The sequence below is a fragment of the Elephantulus edwardii genome, unplaced genomic scaffold, assembly GCF_000299155.1.
Source record: "Elephantulus edwardii isolate Elephantulus edwardi_28Jun2011 unplaced genomic scaffold, EleEdw1.0 scaffold00341, whole genome shotgun sequence".
Taxonomy (NCBI): Eukaryota; Metazoa; Chordata; class Mammalia; order Macroscelidea; family Macroscelididae; genus Elephantulus; species Elephantulus edwardii.
The window spans coordinates 726,278-742,734 of record NW_006400091.1 but is presented as its reverse complement, the minus strand read 5'-3'; the positions used below and the strand labels follow the sequence as shown (position 1 = coordinate 742,734).

At 41.9% G+C, this 16,457-nt stretch overlaps 1 pseudogene across 1 annotated transcript; it reads left to right on the top strand.

Annotated features, from left to right (window-relative positions):
• Nucleotides 1-3,600: 3,600 nt before the first annotated feature.
• LOC102870938 lies at nt 3,601-4,950 on the top strand (annotated as a pseudogene). Its single transcript, XR_439026.1, has one exon. The product of XR_439026.1 is annotated as a tubulin beta-2B chain-like (transcript).
• The last annotated feature ends 11,507 nt before the right edge of the window (nt 4,951-16,457 follow it).

Here is a 16,457-nt window from a genome sequence, read left to right as displayed (position 1 = left end):
AACAATGTCAGGCTGGAGACTAAGGTGCACCTGATCCAGGCTATATTCTTTGCAATTACTTGCTATGCACTGGAGAGTAGGACAGTGAGTAGGGATGATAGAAAGAGAATTGATGCCTTTGAGTTGTGGTGCTGGAGAAGAGTGTTGAATATACCATGGATTGCTAGGAGAACAAACAGGTTTGTCTTGCAGAGGGTGAAGTCAGAATGTTCCCTGGAGTCAAGGATTCTAAAGCTTCATCTGACATACTTTGGGCGTGTTGCAAGGAAGGACTTCATGTTTGGGAGAGTGGAGGGACGGTGCAGGAGAGGAAGACCCTCGATGAGATGGATTGAGTCTGTAAGTGGAATGGTGGGAATGAATGTGTTTGAGACAACAAGGTTGGCACAGGATAGAACGGAATTTAGGGCTCTTGTACATAGGGTCTCTATGAGTTGCAAACGACCTTGATGGCATATAACAACAGCACCAACAACAATAAGAGAAGAGAAGGAAATAAGAAGTGTACAAATTGGCAAAGAGGAGGTAAAATTATCTCTCGATGCAGATGATATGACAGTATACCGAGAAAACCCTAAAGACTCAGCAAGAAAACTGTTAGACATAGTTGACCAATTCAGCAACGTAGCAGGATACAAGATCAACATACAAAAAATCAGTTGTATTTCTCTACAGTGACAAAGAGAAGACAGAGCCAGAGCTAAGAAAAATAATACCTTTCACAGTAGTGAATCACAAGTTGTGAGTAAACCTAACCAGAAGCACAAAGGAGCTATTCAAAGAAAATTACAAAACATTACTACAGGAAACAAAAAGAGACCTGGAGAAGTATAAGAATATCCCTTGCTCATTGATAGGAAGACTCCATATTGTGAAAATTGCAATACTACCAAAGGCAATTTACATGTTGAAGGCAATCCCAATACAAATGCTAATTCCATTCTTCAATGAGATGGAAAAGGAAATTTCCAGTTTCATTTGGAATGGAAAGAAGCCCTGAATAAGCAAAACACTCCTTAAAAATAGAAAAAAGGTAGAAGGCATCTCACTCCCTGATTTCAAATCCTACTGCACTGCCATGGTGGTTAAGACAGCATGGCACTAGTACAATGACAGACACTTAGATCAATGGAATTACCCAGAAATCAGCCCATGTACTTATGGTCAACTGACTTTTGACAAAGAGATTAAATCAGTTAAGTGGGGAAATGACAGCCTTTTAAACAAATGGTGTTGGCAAAATTGGAAAACTATCTGCAGAAAACTCAAGCAAGATCCACACCTCACTCCATACACAAAACCCACTCTAGGTGGATCATGAGCCTCGAACTAAAACCAAGGACTATAAACTTTATTAAAGAAAAGCTTTGGAAGAACTCTAGAGAAAATCTGTCACGTCAACAGATTTATTTATGTGTGTGTGTGTGTGTGTGTAGTGACAATCCTAATATTTCATTAAATTTATGAAAAATTAAAAAGAATATCATCCATGAAGAATGCAAAAGAGCAATACAAAGTCAGAAGAAAAAGAGAAGACCAAGATGGATGTCAGAAGAGACTGAGTATTTCACAAGAGCACTGAGAAGCCAAAGCAAAGGGAAGAAATGAGGAAGTTAAGGAGCTGAAAAGAGGATTCCAAAGGGCAGTTCAGGAAGAAAAAGCCTTGTAATGAAATGTGCTAAGAACTGGAGTCAGAAAATCAAAAGGGCCGAACTTAGCATTTTGTAAGCTGAAGGAACTGAATAACAAATTCAAACCTTGAGTTTTAATACTTAATGATTGATTCTATTGACAGAATACTGAAATGATACAGGAAGCATCAAAGGAAGATAGAAGGTTTATACAGAGTCACTGTACCAAAAAGAACTGGCTGACACAGGAGAATTTAATGAAATTGCATATGATCAAGAAGCAATGGTGATGAAGGAGGAAGTTTAGGCTGTTTTGAAGGAATTGGCAAAAAGTAAAGCCCCAGAAGTTGATAGAATACTGACTGACATATTTCAATAAACAAATTTTTATTGAGCCCTGGATGTGTTCACCAGGTTGTGTCAAGAAATTTGGTGGACAACTACCTGGCTAAATGACAGGAAAGATTAATATTTATTACCATTACACACACATACACACACACACACACACACACACACACACACACACATCATCCAATAGTGTGTGGGGACTGCAGCCTTCAGTATGGACTGAGGCTCAATGTCAAGAAGACAAAGATTCTCGCCACTGGACCAATTGGCAGCATCAGGATGGATGACGAAGAGATTGAGAGTGTTCACAGCTTCAGTTTGCTCGGCTCCGCAGTCAACGCTCTTGGCACCAGCAGTCAGGAAATCAAAAAGCGTATCGCGATGGGAAAGTCTGCTGTTAGGGACCTCTCTAAAGTACTCAGGAGCAACAGTGTCTCTCTGGAGACTAAGGTGCGCCTGATACAGGCCATGGTCTTTGCAATCGCTTGTTATGCATCAGAGAGTTGGACAATGACTAGGGAGGACAGAAGGAGAGTGGATGCTTTTGAGCTGTTGTGTTGGAGAAGGGTACTGAATGTACCATGGACTGCCAGGAAAACAAACAGATTCATCTTGGAGAGGATTAAACCAAGCTACTCCTTGGAGGCAAGGATTCTGGGGCTTCGTCTGACATACTTTGGACATGTTGCCAGGAGGGACGGGTCCTTGGAGAGGGACATAATGCTTGGGAGGGTGGAGGGACGGCGCAGGAGGGGAAGACGCTCTATGAGATGGATGGGTTCAGTGACTGGGGTAATCGGGATGGGTGTGTCAGAGGCAGTGCGGTTGGCGCAGGATAGAGCAGGGTTTAGGGCTGTTGTGCATAGGGTCACTATGAGTTGGAAACGACTCGACGGCACATAACAACAACAACAACAACAACAACAATCACTAATATCACATACAAGGAAAATCTTGCCAAAGATTATCCAAAAATTACTGGAACATTATATCAACAGAGAACTACCAGAAATACAAACTGGGTTTGAAGAGGCTGTGGCACAAGGGACATCACTGGCAATGTCAGATGGGTCTTGACTGAAAGAAAAGAACACCAAAAAATGTCTGTTTCATTGACTATGCAAAGGCATTTGACTGTGTGGCTCACAAAAAATTTTTACTAACCTTGGAAAGAAGGAGAATCCCAGAACTTGACTGTGCTTATGCAAAATCTATACTTGGACCAGGAGGCAGTCTTCAGAATAGTGCAAGAAAACACTGCATGGTTCAAAATCAGAAAAGGAATGTGCCAGGGATGCATGTACCTAGGCACCATACATTTTCAAAAATAGATGCAGAAGAGATTATTTGAGAGTGAGGATTTTATGAGGATGAACGTGGCATCAGGATTGGAGGAAGACTCACCAACTACTTGCGTTATTAAGATGACACAACCTGCTTTGCTGTAACTGAGAAGGACCTGAAGCATTTGCTGCAGAAAGTCAAGTGCTACAATATTCAACATGTGCTTTCAGCCCAGAGCTTTCTACATGTGGTACCCACGGAGTGGGTGTGTGAGGAACGGCAGACAGGACGACTGGACACCGCCCAGAGCCAGGAAGGGAGCTAGACAGGCACCATGCGTGAGATTGTGCACATCCAGGCTGGCCAGTGTGGCAATCAGATTGGCGCCAAGTTTTGGGAAGTAATCAGTGATGAGCATGGTATCAACCCCACCGGCAGTTACCATGGCGACAGTGACTTGCAGCTGGAGAGAATCAATGTCTACTACAACGAAGCCACTGGTAACAAATATGTACCTCGGGCCATCTTGGTGGATCTGGAACCTGGCACCATGGACTCCGTCAGGTCTGGGCCATTTGGCCAGATTTTCAGGCCAGACAATTTTGCATTTGGCCAGAGTGGTGCCGGCAATAACTGGGCAAAGGGCCACTACACAGAGGGGGCAGAGCTGGTGGACTCAGTGCTGGATGTGGTGAGGAAGGAGTCCGAGAGCTGTGACTGTCTCCAGGGCTTCCAGCTGACCCACTCGCTGGGTGGCGGTACGGGGTCTGGGATGGGCACACTGCTCATGAGCAAGATCAGGGACGAGTACCCTGACCTTATCATGAACACCTTCAGCGTCATGCCCTCTCCCAAGGTGTCAGAGACTGTGGTTGAGCCCTACAATGTCACCCTCTCTGTCCACCAGCTGGTGGAGAACACAGATGAAACCTACTGCATTGACAATGAGGCGCTGTACGATATTTGCTTCCGTACCCTGAAACTGACCACCCCAACATATGGAGACCTCAACCACCTGGTGTCAGCCACCATGAGCGGAGTCACCACCTGCCTGCGTTTCCCAGGCCAGCTGAACGCAGACCTCCGCAAACTGGCCGTGAACATGGTGCCCTTCCCCCGGCTGCACTTCTTCATGCCTGGCTTTGCGCCCCTGACCAGCCGGGGCAGCCAGCAGTACCGGGCCCTGACTGTGCCCGAGCTCACCCAGCAGATGTTCTACTCCAAGAACATGATGGCCGCTTGTGACCCGCGCCACGGCCGCTACCTGACAGAGGCTGCCATCTTCCGGGGCCGCATATCCATGAAGGAGGTGGACGAGCAGATGCTGAACGTACAGAACAAGAACAGCAGCTACTTCGTGGAGTGGATCCCCAACAACGTGAAGACAGCTGTGTGTGACATCCCACCCCGTGGGCTCAAGATGTCAGCCACCTTCATTGGCAACAGCATGGCCATCCAGGAGCTGTTCAAGCTTATCTCCGAGCAATTCACAGCCATGTTCCGGCGCAAGGCCTTCCTGCACTGGTACACGGGCGAGGGCATGGATGAGATGGAGTTCACTGAGGCTGAGAGCAACATGAACGACCTGGTGTCCTAGTACCAGCACTACCAGGACGGCACAACTGATGAGCAAGGGGAGTTTGAGGAGGAAGAGGGCGAGCATGAGGCTTAAATTCAGAACTGAAAACAGATTAGGGAAGGATTTAGGAGAGAGCAAGGGGGAGGGGGGCATACTGGTGAAATCTCTCGGAAGTTGAAAGAAAGAAGCATGGTATATTTAGATGTGCGCTGGGTCTCTGGTGCTCTTCCCTGTTGCCTGTCACTTTCCCTCCCTTTTTTTGTAATATTGATTATTTCAGTGTAACATTTGCAATATTTCTGAACTACTGTTGTAATGGCTAAAATCACATAAATGTTTGTGTCCTTTAAAAAAAATATTCAACACGTATTGAAGCTCAACACCAAAAAAAAAAGATTCTTACCACTGGGCCAATTGGTAGGTAGCATCATGGTAGATGGAGAAGAGATTGAGGCTATTAACATTTTCATTTTACTTGGATCCACAATCAACATTCTTAGAACCAGCAGTCAGAAAATCAAAAGGAATTGTACTGGGAAAATCTGCTGTCAGGTATCTTTCCAGAGTGCTAGAGACTCAGGTGTGCCTGATCCAGGCTTGGGTCTTCTCAGTTACTTGCTATGCATCGGAGAGTTAGACAATGAATAAGGATGATAGAAGAAAAATCGATACCTTTGAGTTGTGGTGCTGAAGAAGAGTATTGGACATACGATGGACCACCAAGAGAACAAACACATCTATCCTGGAAAGGGTGAAACCAGGTTGCTCCTTGGAGGCAAGGATTTTGAAACTCCATTACACATACTTTGGGCATGTTGCTAGGAGGGACCAGTCCTTGGAAAAGGACATATACTTGGAAGGGTAGAGGGTCAATGCAAGAAAGAAAGACCCTGGATGAGATGGATTGATGCAGTAACTAGGACAATGGGTGTAGTTGTGTCAGAGACAACAAATTGGCTCAGGATAGGGCAGGGTTCAGAGCTGTTGTCCATGGGGTTGCTGTGAGTTGTAGGCAACTCAAAGATACATAACAACAACCCAAAACTGACTGAAAGAGATCCACATCTGTTCCCATTCTCCCTCAAAACAGTGATCTAACAGAATGTGGAAATTATAACATGTGTCGGTGAACTACTCAAGAAACCTCTGCAGCAGGAAACAGCGAAGCTGTGATGATTGCAGAGAATCCACTTCCCGGCCAGGAGAAAGCAGAGGCCTCAGCTCTCGAGTCAGTGGTACTAGTGCATCCAGTGTCTCCAGTCCAGTGCCCCTTTGGGGCAGAGGCTGTGGGGCATCCCATATAGCTTGCTGGTGGGGTTGGACCTTGCTTCTAGACATGTCTCCTCTGATTTTCTACTGTGGACTGCCAAGGATCTTGTGAAAACCTTATTAATTCATGGTGCTTTTTATACACTCAATTAACTGGAGTGTCCTGTTGTTCATGAATTGGCAAGTTGACAAAAACTCCATTAAGTAAATTCACTTAACACTAATCAGAAAATGGTACCTGTCACCATCATTAATGAGGGAGAGAGGGCCAGACAAGAATGGGCTTTAAGAGTTGTGCTGCTAACCCCAAAACTGTGTGGTTTTAAATTACCAGCATCTCCAAGGGAGAAAGTCCCTTCCCATGTGCTTCAGAGCTGTTTTGCACAGGGTTGCAACATGACTTGTGGTCCACTTAAAGGCACATAACAACAATAAAGATGGCACAGGACAGGGAAGGTTCACATCTATTGTTTATAACGTTGCTATGAGCTTTAACAAGAACAATAAAACAAAATATTTTTTCATTGCAACATTCTTCACAACTAGGATTCAGTGTTGTTCAATCACCATCTTTATCTGTCCTCAGTATCATCGCCCTTGACAAAAAGCTCCTTCAGAACAAGGCCAAGGGCCAAGTGTAAAAGACCATCAATTGCTCATGTGCAAGTTCTAATTAAAGCTGAAGAAAATAAAGTGGCTCAATGAGAACAAAAAAAATATGACCTTGAGTATATTTCACCTGAATTTAGAGACCTTCTCAAGAACACATTTTATACATTGATCAGGCATATTGTAGAATGCTAACATGGACATTATACATGTAGAAAGCAAAAGGTCATTAAAAAGACAGGAAAGAAAGGAAATACCAAAAGATGTCAGAAGACTGGGTAATGGTGGGCATAGACTAAAGGTGATAAATTTTATTAAACACAATGTATGGGAATGATTGTATGAAACATAATGTCAATAAAGCGAAGTGTGAAACACGGCACAAAAAACTCCACACTGTGTATATGAATGAAGCACTATGTATAGGAATAATTATATTCATACCAATAAGGAAAAAAAAAGATGTCAGAAGAGATTCTGAAACTTGCTCTAATGTGGAGAAGTTAAAGGAATGATGAAATAGGAGTGCTAAATAGGAACAGATTTTAAGGGGTAGCATGAGAAGACAGAGCAAAGTATTAGAGAAAAAAGTTCAGATAACATGAGTTAGAAATCCAAAAGGGAAACCAGGTTCAGCATTTCTCCATGTGAAAGAGCTAAAGAAAAGATTCAAGCCTCAAATTGCAATACTGAAGGATTCCATGGGCAAAATATTGAATAATGCAGGAAGCATCAAAAAGAAAATGGAGGATTACAGGGAGTCACTGTGTTGAATTAGGTAACCACTGTATTGAATTGAGTAACCAAATAGTTGAGGAAAAATTGTGTTTATAGGAATATTCTAATAGATAAGCAAAGTAGGAATAACACATTGAGGTTTTACTGTTTCCATCTCTTTGTGAATTTAAGATCCAAATATGGATGCAAAATAAGATTTTTACTCCATGCTGAAGAACACATCATCTCTGAAATTATCTTCACTCCAGAAAACAAAACTAAAACCAGTTGCCAGGGAGCTAATTCTGACTCACAGCAGCTCAATGGGTGGCAATAGAACTATCTCTACTGGGTTGTTAGTGGCTAACTTTTCAGAAGTAAATTAGTAGGCCTTTCTTGTGAGGCATCTCTGGGTGAACTCAATCTGGCACTCTTTCAGTTAACATCAAAGTGTGTTAACCATTTGTACTACTCAACACCCCCAAAGCCAATCTTTCATCCAAATTAAACTCTAGATTGTTGTTCTGGTCTGTTGAGTGGACTACGACTCATAGCAGCCCTATGAACAATAGCTCTGAACCTCCTCTATCCTGAGCCAATCTCACTGTCTCTGACCCACCTGAACTCATTGCTACACTGTGGCAATCCATTTCATCCAAGGCCTTCCATTCTTGTGCTGACCTACTTTTCCAGACATGATGACCTTCTCCAAGCTTCTCTTGTTAACATACCCAAAATACATGAGACAGAGTTTCACTATCCTTGTCACCAAGAAGCACCCAGGTTTCACTTTCTCTAGGATAGACCTGTTTGGTTTTTTGGCAGTCTATGAGATATTCAGTACTTTTCTCCAAAACCACAGCTCAAAGGCATGGATTCTTCTACTGTCATCCTTATTCATTGTCCCACTTTCAGATGCACAACAAACAATCGAAATGACCATGGGTCGGATCGGGTGCACTTTAGTCTTTAGACTAACATCATTGGACTTTAGCAACTCTGGAGAGGTCCTAGAAAGCAGATTTCTGCAAAGCAGCTTAGTTTCAGTGAAAATGAAACAAAGCAAAACAAACCAAAAACCATAAGCTAAAGCAAAACTACAGTGCATGGATTCAGGTTTGAGTGATAAAACTATATAAAGAAAAATAAGGGAGTAATCACCGTTAAAAAACCCCAGTCTTTTTCTTTCCTAACCACTGCTGCCAAACTCTAGAGATGACTAACAGTTTGTAGGAAACAAAATAGAGTGGAGTCCATGAAACAGATCATGTTCTAAGAAAACATTCAACCAATACTGAGTGTGGGAAGCTGCACAGAAGCTCTATTTATTTCAATAAATAAATTACAAAGTGCATGGGAGAAACCCAAAGACATGTTGCACCAGGCAAATTTGTCAAAGAACACTTTAAAGAGTGAAAGAGAAGGATGCCAGTTTGAAGACTGAGGTACACCTGCCCTAAACCACAATATTTTCAATTGCTTCCTTATATATGAGGAAGCTGGACAATGAATAAGGAAAACAAAGAAGACCTGATGACCTTGAAATATGTTTTGGCAAAGAGTATTAATTATCCTGTGGACTGCCAAAAGAACAAACAAACCTGTCTTGGAGGAAGTGCAACTAGGGTGTTCCTTATAGGCAAGGATGATGAGACTTTGCCTAACATATTTTGGGCATGTAGTCAGGAGGCACCAGTTCTTGGAAAGAGACATCATGCTGGGAAGGCTGAGTGAAAGAGAAGAGACAGTCAAGGAAACTGATTGATGCAGTGATTGTAACAATGGGCTTGCTCAGGGTCACTATGATTTTGTCATCAATGTGACGGCAGCAACCACAACAAAAGACATAATCAATAAACAATGAAACAAAGCAAAAGAAAAACTCATAAGCTAACATAGAACTACAGTGCATAGGTTCAGGTTTGAGTGATAAAGCTATATAAAGAAAAATAAGGAAGTAATCACCATAAAATTCAGCCTAGCAGTTACTGCAAGTGGAGAGGAGGCTGCCTGGGGGAGGGGAAACAGTTGGCCAGTGTCTGTAGCCAGGTGGAGATTACAAGGGCGTCAGTTTATCTTGGTGTCATTTTGTTAATCTGTGCATTTGTTTTTTACTAGCTTTTATATATGTACTACATTTAAAAATAAGAAATTTTAAGTGAAAATGATAAACAATTTGCTTAAATGTTCACTTATTTTTTTACCCTTTTATTATTTTAAGTGGCACTTATTAAATATGCACTGAGGAGGCAGATTTGATTCTTGCTGCTAAGCTAGTAGGAGGCACACAGCATAAAACCCACTAAAAGATTGTGGCAACTGCTGTGAAGGAAAAGTAAAGAAAGTGAGCAAAGGATATGAAGAATATGGACTGGGACTGAGAGTGCATGTCCTTCCTGGGGCCTTCCTCCCTCACCTCCTTCACCTTTGGCTCTTTCAATGCACAATTCTTTTAAAAACCTTTTACACTGGGGGGGAGGGTAGCGCAGTTAATCATAGGATGGCACAATTTGATGGGTGGAGAGAAGTATAGGTAAAGAAATCGGGAAAGATCTGGTGTAAAAAAAGTTATACAAACTTTGTAAGTAAACCAATCAAAAAATTTTTTTAAAAGAAATCTGTTACACTTTACACTTGATAAACAAGATGTGAAATATCCATGTTGTTGTTGCTTTGTGCCGTCGAGTCACTTGCAACTCATAGCGACCCTATGTACAACAGCCCTAAACCCTGCTCTATCCTGTGTCAATCACACTACCTCCGACACACCCACTCCGACTACCCAAGTCATTGAGTCAATCCACCTCATAGAGGGTCTTCCCCTCCTGCGTTATCCCTCCACCCTCCCAAGCATGATGTCCCTCCCTAAGGACCAGTCCCTCCTTACAACATGTCCAAAGTATGTCGGACGAAGGCTCAGAATCCTTGCCTCCAAGGAGCCGCCCGGTTTAAACCTCTCCAGGATGACCTGTTTGTCTTCTTAGCAGTCCATGGTACATTCAATACTCTTCTCCAGCACCACAGCTCAAAGGCATCAATTCTCCTCTGTCCTCCCTAGTCACTGTCCAACTCTCTGATGCATAACAAGTGACTGCAAAGACCATGGCCTGTATCAGATGCACCTTGGTCTCCAGAGTGACACCATTGCTCTTCAGTACTTTGGAGAGGTCCCTAACAGCAGACTTTCCCCATCAAAATATGTCTTTTAATTTCCTGGCTGCTGTTGCCAAGAGTGTTGACTCTGGAGCCAAGCAAACTAAAGCTGTGAACAATCTCAATCTCTTCACCATCCATCCTGATGCTGCCAATTGGTCCAGTGGTGAGAATCTTTGTCTTCTTGACATTGAGCCTCAATCTGTATTGGAGGCTGCAGTCCTTGACCCTCTGTGGCAAGTGCTTCAGGTCCTCCTTAGATTCAGCAAGCAGGGTTGTGTCATGCATAACACAGATTGTTGATAGGTCTTCCACCAATCCTGAAGCCACACCTCTCCTCATAGAGCCCAGGCTCTCAGATAATATGTTCTGCATACAGGTTGAAAAGGCATGGAGATAAGACACATCCCTGGTGCACGCCCTTCCCAATTTTGAACCATGCAGTGTTTCCTTGCTCTGTTCTGACTGCTGCCTCTTGGTCCAAGTATAGGTTTCACATTAGCACGATCAAGTGTTCTGAGATTCCCATTCTTCTCAGAGTCAGCCACAGTTTGCTATGATCCACATAGTCAAATGCCTTTGCATAATCAATGAAACACAGATAGACATTCTTCTGGTATTCTCTGCTTTCAGCTAAGATCCATCTAACATCAGCTACAATATCCCTAGTACCGCGACCCCCTTCTAAACCCAGCCTGGACTTCTGGCAGTTCTCTGTTGATGTGCTGTTCCAGTCATTTTTGGATAATCTTCAGTAAAATCTTGCTTGCATGTGAAATCAGTGAGATTGTTCTATAGTTTTCACACTCTGTTGGGTCACCCTTCTTTGGGATGGGAACAAATATAGATCTCTTCCAGTCAGTTGGCCAAGTGGTTGTTCTCCAGATTTCTTGGCACAACTTGGTAAGCATGTCCAGGACAGTATCTGTTAGCTGACATATGTCAATTGGTATACCATCTATTCCTCGGGCTTTAATTTTTGCTATTTCCTTCAAAGCAGCTTGAACTTCTTCTTTCATCACCATAGGCTCTTGCTCATAGGTTGTTTCAAGAAATTCTTCTGTGTCTGCCAATTCATTTTGATACAGTGACTCAGTATATTCTTTCCATCTTCTTTTAATACTTCCTGGATCTTTTAATATTCTGCCTAAAGCATCCTTGATTATAGCAACTTGAGGTTTGAATTTGTTCTTCAGTTCCTTGAGCTTAAAAAATGGTGAGTGATTTCGACCCTTTTGATTTTCTGACTCCAACTCCTTGCACATTTCATTGTAATATTTTGCTTTGTCATCCTGTGCTGCCTTTTGGAATCTTCTATTCAGCTCTTTAGTATCTTGAATTCTTCCTTGTGCTTTGGCTTCTCTACACTCCAGTGCAAGCTTCAGAGTTTCTTCTTATCTCCATTCTGGTCTTTTCTTCCTTCTCTGTCTTTGTAATGACCATTTACACTCTTCCTGGATGATACCTTTGACATCCTTCCACAACTCATTTGGTCTTCGCTCATTAATGTTCAAGGTCTCAAACCTGTTCCTGAGATGGTTCTGAAATTCAGGCGGGATGAACTCAAAGTCATATTTTGGTTCCTGTGGATTTAGTTTAATTTTCCTCAGCTTCAGCTTGAACTTCCATATGAGTAGTTGGTTGTCTGTTCCACTATCAGCTCCTGGCCTAGTTTTCGCAGATGATATTGAGCTTCTCCAGTGGTTCATTCCTATGCATGCCATCTGGTTAAATCCATGTGTATAACCTCAGTTTATGTTTCTTATAAAATGTATTTGAAATCATTAAGTCATTGGTTGCAAAATTCAATCATTCTATCTCCAGCTTCATTTCTGTCACCGAGTCCATGTTTTCCAACTACTGATTCTTCTTCTTTGTTCCCAACTTTTGCATTCAAGTCATCCATTATTATCAATGCATCTTGATTGCATGTTCTATTGATCTCTGACTGTAAAAGTTGGTAGAAATTATCTATTTCTTCTTCTTTGGTTCTGGTGTTGGTGCTTATATCTGAATGATAGTGGTATTCACTGAACTTCCTTTTAAGCATATGGATGGATATTATCCTGTCACTCACAATGTTGTACTTCAAGAGGGACCTAGCAATTACTGTTTAATTTTGAAAGCAACCCCAGTTTTTCTTGCCTTTTCATCTCTGGAGTAATGTATCATATGGTCATCTGACTCAAAATGCCCCAGTCCATTTCATCTCACCAATATGCCAATATTTATGTGTTACATTTCTTTCTTAACAATATCTAATATTCCTACATTCATGAGTCTCACATTCCATGTTCCAATCACTAGTGTCTGCTTACAACTGTTCCTCTTCCTTTGTATTTCCGTACTTGAAAGCTCTACCTCAGCTGGCCTCTCTGTTAGTCTAAGTGTGTTCTGTTGTACATAGGGTTTTCAGAGGCCTGCTATTTCAGAAGTGGATGACCAGTTCTTCTTCCTAGTCTGTCTTAATCTGAATGTTCAGATTTAGAGAAGTGTCTGACAGACAAGCAATTTATAGAAAAGTGAAAGATATATCCCTCATTGTGGTGTTAACCATTAATTACAGTGTTGTCCCTGCTCTTGGCCCACTGTCTTGACCCACTTATTTCTCAGCTCCACCAGGATACCCCTTTTCTTCTACCCACTCCTTCTGCATAGAGGGGGAGACAGAAGAATCCGCGCTGGCAGAACAGGGGCCAGCCAATACAGAAGCGGCTCACGGGAAAAATCTTTGCTCCGCCCACAGGACACTTCACCCTCGCTTTGAAGACATTACTTGTCACACCATAAGGAATTGTCAGCAGGTGACGTGTTTGAATCACAGAAGACAAGAAAGCTTCAGATACAAGCTGTCAGATCAAGGGTTGGACAATGGAAGAAATATCCATAGAATGAATATTGTTCAGCTGAAAAGAGAGATAAAGTCCTGATGCATGCTATAGCATGGATGAAACAGATGTGAACACTTCCTATCTTATGCCATCCTCATAATTCCTGATGTACTTGAGCCCATTGCTGCAGTCACTGTCAATCTATGGCATAACCCTCCAACTCTCCAAGTACTATGTCCCTCTCCAAGGAGTAGCCTCCCCTAGCAACATGTCCATAGTATATGAGAAGAAGCTTCACCATCTTTGCCTCCAAGGGTCACTCTGGCTGTACTTTTCCCAAGACGTGGCTGTTTGTTCTTTTGGTAGTCCATGGGATCTTCAGTATTCTCTTCCAAAACCACAACTCAAAGGCATCAATTCTTCTTCTGCCATCCTTATTCATTGTTCAGCTCGCAGATGCATTGCAAAATACAATTCATGATGAAAACGTTATGCTGAGTTAAATGTTAGGTATAAAAGGACAAATATTATATGACATTTCTTCTAAGAAATATCCAGAATAGACAAAGACATAGAGACCAAAGATAATGAGTAAGTACTGGGGTAAGTTATGGGAGTGAGAAGGAATTGAGTAATTACTTAAGGAGCACCGAGTTTCTATTTGAAGATGAAAAATATCTTCGGTGATGGTGGCACACAACACAATGAGTGTATTTAATGTCACGGCGTTGTACATGTTAAAATAAATTTTCTATCTAAAAAAACACATTTTACACTTGCCTCATTACCTCCTGGCCTGGTTGTTCTTCAACTCTTCCTTCTGTTCTGTCTTTTGTGTTAATGCTCCTTTGTCAAGTCATACCTCTTTATCCTTGCCCGCTTCCCCCTCAGCATGGAGGGTGTGCTTTGAGCTGGTTTGTTGGTTTTGTGACTCCCTTCTTTAGATGTTTGCACTATACTGTCTTCCTTCTCTCTCACTAGTTGACTAATTTTTCTCTGCTGTGTTCCTTGCTCCACCTCCTCCACCTGGATCTGCTGCACTGCTTGGCATATCTCTTCTCTTGTGTAGCTCTGAAATGTAAGCTTTTTCCTCAGTTCTCTCCACTGAACTAACGCATCCACTTGGATAGGACACCGAGATCTCATAAAAACTTACCAAAATCATCATTCTCAAACAATCAACCTGCTACCTACTACAACCTGCCCATCTCACATCTGACCACACACACCCTCCCCCAGGGTTTCCTCCTGTTTCCTCTCCCCTTACACAACCCTCATCAACAAAGATCTCTCTAATGCACCTCCAAAACACATCTACAGTCTTGTTCACATCTCACTGCCTCCACTGCCCTTGTCTTAATACAAACTGCAGTATCTGCTACCTGGACCACTAACACCCTCTTCCAACACTCAAAGACATACATTCTTCTTCTGTCATCCTTATGCATTGTCCAGCTTTCAGATGCATAGCAAGTGATTAAAAAGAGCATGGTCTGAATCAGACACACCTCGGTCCTCAAACTAACATCATTGCTCATCATTGATTAGTAATTTAAATAAATCTCTGAGAGCAGACTTGGCCAATACTTTTGTCTCCTGATCTCCTGAAACCAGGGGTGCTAATCGTGGAACCAAGTAAGATTAAATAATTCACAATTTCAATCTTTTCTCGAACTTTTATGATGTCCAATTATTGTCCAGTGGTGAGGATTTTTGTTTCTTGATTTTGACATGTAGTTCATATTGAAGGCTATAGTCTTTGATTCTCTGCAGGATATGTTTCAAGTCTTCCTCATTTTCCGGCAAGGTTGTGTCATCTGCATAGTGCTAGTTGTTGATGAGTCTTTTTCCAATCCTGATGTCACATTTCCTTTCATAGAGTCTAGCTTCATGAATGATTTGCTAAGCATACAGATTGAATAGATATGGAGAAATGATACAATCTTGATATACATGTTTCCTGATTTTAAACCATGCAGTGTTGTCTTGTTTTGTTTAGGCAACTGCCTCTGAGTCTAGGCAAAGATTCCGTAGAAGCATAAAAAGCTTATAATAAGCATTGAATATAACTAAATACTCTGGGATTCCTACTCTTTTGTTTTTCTTTCTTGTATTGTGATTTTAATGAAACTTTACAGAAAAAGTTGCATTTTTCATTCATTTATTGTTGCACAATTTCCTCCCTACTCCTCCTAGTTTACTTAAAAAAATCATTCATTGTTGCACAGTTTTCTACCTCTTCACCCCCACTCCTCCCTGAGTCCACTTTGTAATGCACCTCTTCTTCTGGACTGTGGTAATACAGATAATGCCTAAACATATATTAAATTTTTTTACTTCCTTTTTAAAACTTAATTTTAATGAAAGTTTACAGAGACATTGAATTTCCATTCATTTATTGTTGCACTTTTCTCCCTGCCCAACCCTCTCCCTGCATATATTCCTTTTAAATAATTCTTTTTTCATTCTTATCAATGTTAGTTATAGTTTGATATGATCCATATAGTCAAATACCTTTGCACAGTCAATAAAATATAAATACATTCTCCTGGTATTTTCTGCTTTCAGCCATGATCCATCTGATATCAGCAATGACATCCCTGGTGCCACAGCCTCTTCTAAACCCTGCTCGATCCTTATATCAGGTCAGAGACCTAATCTAAGAGCTATCTCTTGAGAGGTGCCTCTTATATAAATATGTACATACACATATTGTTGTTATGTGCCATCGAGTCACCTACAACTCATAGGGTTCCATGTACAACAGCCCTAAACCCTACTCTATCCTGTGCCACTCTCACTCTCTGACACATCTACTCCCATTACCCTAGTCACTGAATTAATTAATCTCATCAAGGGTCCCTCCACCCTTCCAAGCATGACATCCCTTTCCAAGGACTGGACCCTCCTTGCAACATCCAATAGGGTAAAAAGGGAAGCTACTGACTGGGAAAAAGTATTCGGTAATAACATATCAGATAAGGGACTTATATCCAGAATTTATGAAATACTTGAGCACCACAACAAGATAAA